This window comes from Triticum aestivum, chromosome 3D, assembly GCF_018294505.1.
Source record: "Triticum aestivum cultivar Chinese Spring chromosome 3D, IWGSC CS RefSeq v2.1, whole genome shotgun sequence".
Classification (NCBI taxonomy): Eukaryota; Viridiplantae; Streptophyta; class Magnoliopsida; order Poales; family Poaceae; genus Triticum; species Triticum aestivum.
In genome coordinates, this window is record NC_057802.1 from 513,246,327 (window position 1) to 513,256,591 (window position 10,265).

Here is a 10,265-nt window from a genome sequence, read left to right on the forward strand (position 1 = left end):
TTGAACACAAGTTGACAAAGTCATCGAAATTATTATTTAATTTTGTTTTATACATCACGAATAGTGTAATGCATTCATGTGTTCTATTTCAGGAACAAAGAGCCTCAAGACGACTCCTCGAGTCGCCTCGAGCCTTGGGGGCTATCAAGCTAGAATTTGTGAAAAAACGGACTTTGTTCGTTACCAAAACACAAGTTCACAGACCCCCGGGTTGTTAAAGCACTAAACAAACCCGGCGCTCGGGGGCTACAGATGATATACATGCTATTGGAGTTGGAAAAAATTCGGAAAGACCTGGCTAGGGAAGACCCTGCTTGGAGACAGAATCCAGCCTGGGAGGACAACCCGGCAACATCAACGTCGACGCTTCATGACCCGGCAATCTCTTCATCCACATTTCGGCATCCATTACGTCAACGACCCGGCAAAAAGCTCTGCGTTCAAGGAAGACAAAAGCATCAACAAGATAAAGACCTTCCGCCCGACTCTTCGAGTCACCCGAAAGCTCGGGGGCTACTGTCGTGGATATGGGACACAGGTATCCTCATGGAGGTAGGCCGCGGCCCATCATGGGAGGTGGCCCAGCAGGCTGACTTAAACAGTTTGAATAAGACCTGGATTGCTATCCGTCTTGTAATAGAAAAGAGACTAGTCTTAATCCTACTAGGATTCTACATGTAAGTCGGCCCCTTCAACTTATATAAGGAGGGGCAAGGCTCCCCAAGAGGGACAAGGAAGAAGCTCAATAATCTCTAGGGCTAGACACAACTAGAGGAGAGCCGGCTTATACAGCGACTCCCTCATGAGCATACGGAATAAGACCTAGCAACAAACAGCATGTAGGGCTATTACCGGATGATGTTTCCCGGGGCCCGAAGCTGTCTAAAATCTTGTCTTGTGTGCTAACCCACCTCGACGATCTCCACGCGTACTAATCCCCACAATCATCGTCTGCTGATACCCGCTGGTAAACGACATCGACATAGGTGAAGCTGCTTCGGTGGTTGGGTTAAGGATGGTGTCAACGATGCGGATCTGCGGCCATGGACGGGGCGTCAGAAGCTGCTCCGGTAGGTTGGATGAGGGTGCGAGGAAGAGGATCTGAGGCCGTGGACTTGTGAGTTGGCAAAGCGGCCCCGGTAGGGTTGAGAATGGTATAGGCGAAGCTACTCCGGTGGGGTTGACGATGGTGTCGGCGAAGCGGCTCCGGTAGGGTTGAGGAAGGTGTCGGCGAAGAGGATCAGAGGCCGTCGACAGGGGCGTCGGTGGGGCGGCTCCGGGGGGTGTGGACGAAGCGTCTCCGGTGGGGTGTACGAATGAGCCACTGCAGATGCGCTGTGGTTGACGAGAGTACCGACGAAGCAGATCCGGCACCGTGGACAAGGCCGGCACTGAATGGGTTGTGGTACAGTGGTGGATGAGCAGTCTACTTGTTTCTAGGGGAGGTGGGAGGGGTAGATGCGGCCGCAGAAGCAGATCCGGTGAGGTGGACGCCGCTGGCAGTGAATGGGCTCTGGTACGCCGGTGGATGAGCAGTCTAGTGTTCGAGAGGGGAGTGGAGAAAGGCCGATGAAGTACGGACGACGTGATGTGAGATGCTCTGGTGCTGTGGAGTTAGTCAATTTTGCGGGAGGGGGAGAGGAAATGGGGGTGCCGTGTAGTGGGGGGAACCAGAAGTTACCAAAGCAGCCCCGACCTATTATGTAGATGAGGGCGGTATTGTAACTGTTGGTCTCCGTGCACCAAGGACAAAAGGGGAATTTCGCATGCTAAAGACTAAGGTGGCGGAAATTTTAGAAGGAGGTGGGAGATTTTGCCGCCCGCGGGATCGTTCGTATCCAGTTTCAACAAATTTTGGACCGTGCTAGTGGGAAGGTCATGCGAGACTGTGTACACGGGGCACGCGTCAGCAGTTAATAACTGGTGAGAAATTCACCCCAGAAAAAAAGACAATAACTCGGGATGATGCGCCGACAACTTGGACGTTCACACGGGCGCGACCAATCGTACGGGTGTAGTGGCGCGTTCACAAAAAAAGGGATCAAATGCTCAGCCTATGTATTTCTCGTGTAAATAGATAATTTAGTGCAATTGGTTATTTACTTTAAACATAATGCATTGATGTGTTAGTGTAGAGGCGCACAAAAAGAAATGGATATTGTAGTCCGCTACTTAAAAGTGTTACCTCATATGATTACATAGCCTCCATTTCATAAATTGCATACCCGTTGAATTCATATATGAATATTACATATATTACTTCATAATAGAACCTTAAATCATCCAAGACTAATGATTTTGAATGCAAGAGTAACAATGGTGCATGTACATGATAGCTACATTGGTTGTTTGAAGAAACATCACTGTAACTTTGGCATGCACAACTGAAAAGGTTTATTTAAATAGAAAAAATGTGATATGTGAGTGTCCAATCTTTATAGCGTTGAATCGATATTGTACCTTTGGCCACGATACGAAGTAGATATTGATTTATGTTCAAGCGATGCACGTCCACGATCGCTAGATAGTGATACGTGAATGAATTGTGCAATCTCTCTCACACGCATACATATCTCATTTCCCTGTGGGCATCGGAATCACACACGCGCACTTCGTGTATTTCTCTCCCTCCGTCAAGGTTAGAATTCGTCTTTCTACCCCATCCTACAAGTCTCTCACACAGAAACACACACGCTCTCTCTGTCAAACACGCCCACCCCTTTAATTCCGCCCACCCACAGCCACTAATGTCTCAAAGTATAATAATGTCTCTCACACATATGCCTAAGGTTAACTCGACTTCCGGAACCATATGAATACATACAATGGGATTCCAGCAGAGCACCTTTTGTTTTGAGATTTCACTCTCTCTCTCCCTCTCTATTTCTCTCTCACACACACACACGCGCGCACACACACACACATTGTTTCTCGCTTCATTTTTTCCGGCACTTGCATGCACACCGTTTTGTTTATCTTCGTGATGCTTTAAGTATGCCTCGCACAAATGCTATCTACCTATCCCTTAATATAGCTAGATATGTGTCAGACAAACTCCTTCTCCCTACTAGCAAGATGCCCATGCGTTGCACGGAACGTCAAGATGCATTTGTATGAGTAGTTTATCTTGTGGGAGAAAAGGATGAACGAGGGAATGCCTTATTTGCAAATGCGGAGAGGGGTGTGGGTATCTTTTTGCAAAATTGCCATAGTTTCCTTCCTATCCGTCGGATATAAATCAGATGGCCTATATTGTAGGATGGCAGGAACACCATCATTACCAACTCTATTTTTTATAAGAGTAGGGATATGCAAGTGTCACTGCCCCCCGACACACACACCCACACTCACACAACCACACACACACTTCCCAACACCGAAGGAGTAGGGTGACACCTCGATCTTGATACTAATCTATCAACTGGCTTCTCTCTCAAACACACACACACACACACACTACCCGACACCGAAGGAGTAGGGCGGCACCTCGATCTTGATAGTAATCTATCTACTCCTCTTTCAAACACACACACACACATACACACACACTCGCTAGTTGTGCCTCTGTGCCTACCGCGCACACTCTCGATGCGTCTTTCTCTCCCTCCCCTCCCCCCACCCCAACAATGACAGCGGAAGGGTGACAACTCGATCTGATCGTAATCTGTCAATTGGTTTCTCTCTCGAACATTGTGTCTCTGTGCCTCGCTTAGTAGCCCCCTCGATATGTAGACTTCTCGCGCGCGCACAGCTGTAGTGACGATGACGCTGAACCCAGTGTGCCTCGTTTTTACCGGCCTCATGTGATAGTTTTCACCCTGTTTTCTGTTAATTAACAAGGCAACCTTTTCTTTGTTACTACTAGTGAATCTGAAATCATTCGGGCAGACATAAAATATATCACTTCAACCCAATTATCGCAGTAACTATTTTAAAAGAAACTAGCTAGATGCCCGTGCGTTGCACGGAACATCAAGATGCATTTGTATGAGTAGTTTATCTTGTGAGAGAAAAGGATGAACGAGGGAAGGCCGTATTTGCGAACGTGGAGAGGGGTGTGGGTATATTTTTGCAAAATTGCCATAGTTTCCTTCCTATCTGTTAGATATAAATCCGACGGCCTATATTGTAGGATGGCACGCACACCATCATCACCAACTCTGTTTTCTACTCCCTCCGTTCCTAAATATTTGTCTTTTTAGAGATTTCAACAAGTGACTACATATGGAGCAAAATGAGTGAATCTACACTCTAAAATATGTCTACATACACATCCGTATGTGGTAGTCCATTTGAAATCTAAAAAAGACAAATATTTAGGAACGGATGGAGTATAAGAGTAGACATGGAGATATATCTCCAGCATGGTCTACAACAAAAATGTGCTGGACTGGTTAGCGTCGGATGCTCGCAACGCGATGACATGAGTTCGAATTCTGTCTTTAACTTTAGATTTTTATATTATATATTACTTATTTAATATATACTTCTTTCGCTACTGTACTGACAGTGGAACCCACAGAGTACTTAGAATACAAGATTAAGGATGGACTTGTTTCTTTTTAACTTTCTGTACGAAGCTGTAGCCACCCTGCAAGTCACGTGTACACTGTACATGCAATTAACTTTTTATAGAGGGACAATCATACACGCAATTAACTCAAATGGATTGGATGTCACTCTATTATTTCCAGCATAAGAGCATCTCCAACGGCAGCCGGCAAATTTCCTCCCGCTTCCTTCCGCGGAGGACGACATCAAACGCCAGCGGCATACATTTTCACAACTCTAACCAACCAGATGAAATTCGTGCAAACACGGACTGATTTCATATAAGCATGAAGGATTTCGTATAAAAAAGCCGGATCTTCATATAAACATGATGGATTTCATTACATTTACATGAACTAAGCGGTGCCAATCCGGCTCTCTTGGTATAATTAATACTCCCTCCGTCCGGAAATACTTGTCCTAGAAATGGATGTATCTAGACTTATTTTAGTTATAGATACATACAATTTATCCATTCTTAGAACAAATATTTCCCGCCAGCTGGAGAGGGAGTACATAATCTAAATGGCCGCCCGCGGATCCCTTTGTCTTCCTCATGTCCGGCAGACACTTGCGGGGTCGACGAAGGTCCTCGGAAGAGACGAAGAAGCAAAGAAACCACCTGAATGCGCAGTCGTCGCCTCGGCGGTGGCCTTCATGGGACCCAAGTGGCGGCGGCCTCCCGTGTTCTACTTCTCCTCGATGATGGCGGCGAACACGGAGAAGCTGGCCACCGACTCGTCGCTCTCCATGCACCCGGCTTCTGTCTCTGCCTGCATGGCGCTGCCGCAGGCACGGGAGGCGCGCCCACAGACACGGGAGGCGCGGCACCGCAGACACTGGTGGCGCGGTACGACGCGGCAGCGACGACGCCCGTACCGGTGTGCTCGCCGCCGTGCCGGCGTGGAGCAACTCGCCACTCCTCATCGAGCTGAACTGGAGCGGCGAGTTGCTGAACCACGCGCCTGCTTGGGGCGGCACCTGGCTCCGTCGGGCCAAGCGAGGTTGGTGAAGCACCGAGCGGCCTCGCCCGTATCTGGAGGGCTCGGCGGGCCACCCAGCCGAGTAATATGCCAGAGAACGGCTCCTCGGAAGCCATCGAAGAGTGGAGAAAATGGTGAAGGAGGAGATGGGGGAGCGGCGGAGGGGTGCGATTCTTGCCCGCTGTCTGTCTGGCCTCGTGTAAATAGAGGGCGGACGGTAGGAGCTTGGCCGGCGTCTGGCCTCGTTTAAACTGAGGGCGGACGGGAGGAGCTCGGCCGGTGTTGCGTTTAATTCCGGCCCGCTCATGAACGGACGTGTGGCCGGAGTAGGTTTCTCGGTTTGCATGCGGGTTTAACGGAGGGGTTTGATGGAGGCGAGGAGGCGTGTTCAGCCGGGCGTGCAGCGGGTGGCGCAGTACTATTCGATTTGACAGCGGGCGGCGCAGTTCCCGATACGGCTTTAATGCAGACGAGGGAGGGAGTAGCGGTTCCCGAAATGTTGAACGGCCAATGCATCCTCCTTCAATTAATGCATGAGGGAAGTAATGGGAGGAGGACCGGGAAAAGAGGCTGCACGATGTGAATGCAACGCAGTTTGCCCTCATATAAAGGCGCCCCTCCATTCCAATGCATCTACCACATCGTACGCACCTAAGCATTTGCCTAAGCACCTACACTAAGCGCAAAAGAGCTCACTCCAGACCCATGGGCGATGCGCGCGAGCGGCCAGCGGCTGTGCCAGATGGTCCACGACGTCGGCCTGCGGCATGGCGCCGAGGATCGTCTCCAGACGGTGTTGGAGACCGGCTGGTGGATGGCCGCCGTCGACGCCAACTACGACTCTCAGTTGGACCAGATGATCGTTGCCACCACCAACAAGTTCACCGTCCTCAAGAAGCTCGCGGACGACATCGCCGTACTCCTCCAGCCCGCGCGCCCGGGCTCCTCATTGCCTGCCACCCTAATCGGCCTCCATGGCCGGAACCTCTTTCAAGCACTGGTGGCCCTGCGACTGCCCGCCGACGCCACGAAGAATGTCCACCTGGAGGTCGCGCTCGCCGCGAGGCGCCTCGCCCTGCAAGAATTCGTCGACCTACACATCCACGTGTACGAGCAAATCGTGTACATAGGTATCTACAAGGCCAGTGAGGACGCTACGACGTTGGCCTTCCTCAACGGCTGGAAGCCTTGGATGCCTTTGCTGAGAAGCACCTCGACCTCGCCACAAAAGCCGCCGCTCCTTAGCCGCCGGTCGGTGGCCCGGCGCACTAAGTTGAGGAGGAGGAGGTCGTACGTTGATGGATGCATCTTTCTTCTTGCCTTCTGTAACCACCACTGCGATCGCATCATCATCGTGGCCTTAATTCTTATTGTGTTGTTGCATTCTCGTTCCAGTCAATACCGACATGTGCAATCCCTTTGCTTAATTATATGCATCACTGTAACTAGTACTCCATCCGTCAATTTATAAGTTGTGCTTACCTTTTCCATCAACTTCGTGCAACGCGCGGGCATCTTGCTAGAAACACTAGAACATGTCGGACCGCGTGTGACCAAACCGACGATGCGCCAACCTAGCTACTACGTACCCTGCTTATCTGGCGGAAATAGCCCCGCCCTAGCGTTTCCAATCGTTATTTCTATCTATCGATCGTGCCAAGGAGCAGAACCAAATGTTACAATTTATACATGTTTCTCTACTCCTACTCCTATAAAAGACTCAGTTGGTGATGGTGGTGTGTCTGCCATCCGTCATTTCTGACCATTAGATCTGCATCTAACGGCTGTGAGGTAAGTTGTGGCATTTTTGCAACAATAGCCCACTTCTCTGCTCCAATTTGCAGAAAACCCCTTATTATCTTGAAAGCAACCACATCCCTCCCTCACCTCATCAAAACAGCCTGAGAAATATATTTTGAGTGAAAAGTACTCCCTCCGTTCCTAAATATTTGTCTTTCTAGAGATTTCAATAAGTGACTACATACGGAGCAAAATGAGTGAATCTACACTTCAAAATATGTCTATATAATCCGTATGTGATAGTCCATTTGAAATCTCTAAAAAGACAAATATTTAGGAACGGAGGGAGTAATATATTAGGAGTATATCAAAACAAGAGTGATTTCTTTCAAGTTTGTGAACAAGTACTACTATTCTACTACTTTGGATCCGTCGCAACGCACGGGCACATTGCTAGTAAAAGGAAAAGGCCTGCCGCGTTCGCGTCGCACTCCCCCCCACACGCCCGGGAATCGGGAGTACTCCACGGCCCGTCCGGCACGACACATAGCTTAGGGAAGGCGTGTTGCCTAGCATTTTCACTTTCATGTGGGACCGCCGTTGAGCAAACCGACTATTGGCAAACCGCACCCCGCCCGCCGCCGGGTTGGAAAACAGAAACGAGGGGAAGATCTAGCTGTAGCACGGAAGCCAAGAAATTTGGTGTCAGATGGGGCTCGTTGATAGAGTAGGAGCATTCCGTACTACTCTACTCCTACTAGTACCAAGTTTGTACTATACAACTAGTACTACCACTATACAACTAGTAGGTACGTGCACGGCACAACATCGTAGGAACAAAAAACGGGAAGATCTTGTTTTGGGTGATTTATCTTTTTTTCAGTCAACGTAGTATGAATAATATGATGTGGGGGGCACCCATGAAGCTTATGTGGCTTGGTTGCATGGCTACGAAAGGTTAGAGAAAAATAAATAGATAATGTGTTTAGAGTGCACTCCACTAAATAGATATACTTTGGATCCATTGCAACGGGCCGGCACATCTATATCTATACCCCCTATATAGTGTGTGAATAACTTTGAAAGTTGGTCGTTGGATGAAGCCAATCCGACGGTACAAAGATGGCAAATCCGAGCACTACTGGCCGTTGGATATCATCTACATTCCACCAGATTCTGCCACATGTAGAATCTAGAAGACTCCATGGTTGAACTTCATTCATGACTAACTTTGCCACAACTAAGCTTAGGCAAAGTGTGTCTGCCACAAAAAATGTGGCTAACAAAATGGCCACCACAAGTGTGGCAAGATTTGGCAAGAAGTTGAGTCTATGACATGTGGACCATGTAGCTAGAAAAGTGTGGCAAGCCACAAGTGTAGCAATGAACCAAACACATGCCTGGTGTGTTTGGTAGGGTGTATGAAGGGTGCATGATCCCAAGAGTTCCCTTCTCGACCCACTTTTGGGTGTTTGGTAGAGTGTATGGAGGGTGCATGAGTCCACACTAGCTTAGCACAAATACACTAGAAGCATGCATGAAGAGAGCATACATGAAGAGGGGTGTTGAGTTGAGCATGCATGAAGAGGGAACAACTATGCTGAGACGAGAACGCAACCAAACACACTTGTGGCACGCCTAAGCTTAGGCGTGGCAACCTTAGGCTGCAAACCAAACATCTATACCCCTATATAGTGTGTGAATAACTTTGAAAGTTGGTCGTTGGATGAAGCCAATCCGACGGTACAAAGATGGCAAATCCGAGCACTACTGGCCGTTGGATATCATCTACATTCCACCAGATTTTGCCACATGTAGAATCTAGAAGACTCCACATGTAGAAGCATAATGCACAAACCACCAGAATCTCATGCGTGCAATGCACGTGTACCTTACTAGTAGTTGGTAGTAGTAAGAAACAAATTCCGGGTTTGGCACGAGCTCGTACTGCGGGAGCACCACAAGGCCTGCCGCAGGAGTTACATTTCCCTCTCGGGGCCCACGGGACCGAACTTCAGTGGCTTAGTGCCCGGCCTATGAGTCAATGACATGCGGACCTTAAATGCGGCTGGCCCACATGTCATTCTCATGGTGGTGGTGTGGTTCGCGACTCACTCGTTCGAGATGAACCGGCTGGTGGTGGCGTGGCCGTGGCGAGGGTGCCACAGCTGGGCGTCGGGGCGTTACGAGGCGTAGATGGCCACACCGGCGGGTACTACCTGTAGTACAGAAGTACTCCAGCTGAGGATTGATGCCCGGGACGAAATGTGTCACAACCGCTGGATGAAAATTCGATGGTGCGGGAGTACAGATCGGAGCACAGCAGCGGAGCAGGCAAACCGCGTCCAATCGGGTGTGGCTGTGGTAGAAAGTTGATGGTCGCCGCAGTTCAGCTGGCCCGCATGTCATGCACACAAAGGCAGAGGAGCGGTGGGGCCGAGAGGGATGAGGCGCACGTCGGGGGGATGAGGATCCCCTGACGTGAACAATCCTACCATTCTATCACTGACACGTGGGACCCCCAAGTGTGGGTCCCACCTGTCAGCGAAGGAAAGGCAGGGTAAGGCAGTGATAGCCACGTCAGAGGATCCATGTCCACGTCGGGGGACGTCGTGCTTACAGGTAGGGTTGGAGCGGCGTCGTGGGAATCGCGTGTGGGTGTGGCAGTGGTAGAAACAAGAAACGTGATGGTCGCCGTGGTTCAACTTCCATGGACAAGCTGTCATGTCTGCTGACACATGTATATCAAAACTAGAGTGTTTATATTTCAAGCACGTGAACAAGTATTATTCTACTACTTTGGATCCATTGCAACGCACGGGCCAGCACATTGGTAGTAGTAGTGTCTATCTCTATCTCTAGAGGCCTTCCCTCGTTCATCCTTTTCTCTCACAAGATAAACTACTCATACAAATGCATCTTGATGTTCCGTGGAACGCACGAGGATGTTTCCTTGGGGGTCTCTCCAGCGCGGCGTGGCCGTAGTTGCAA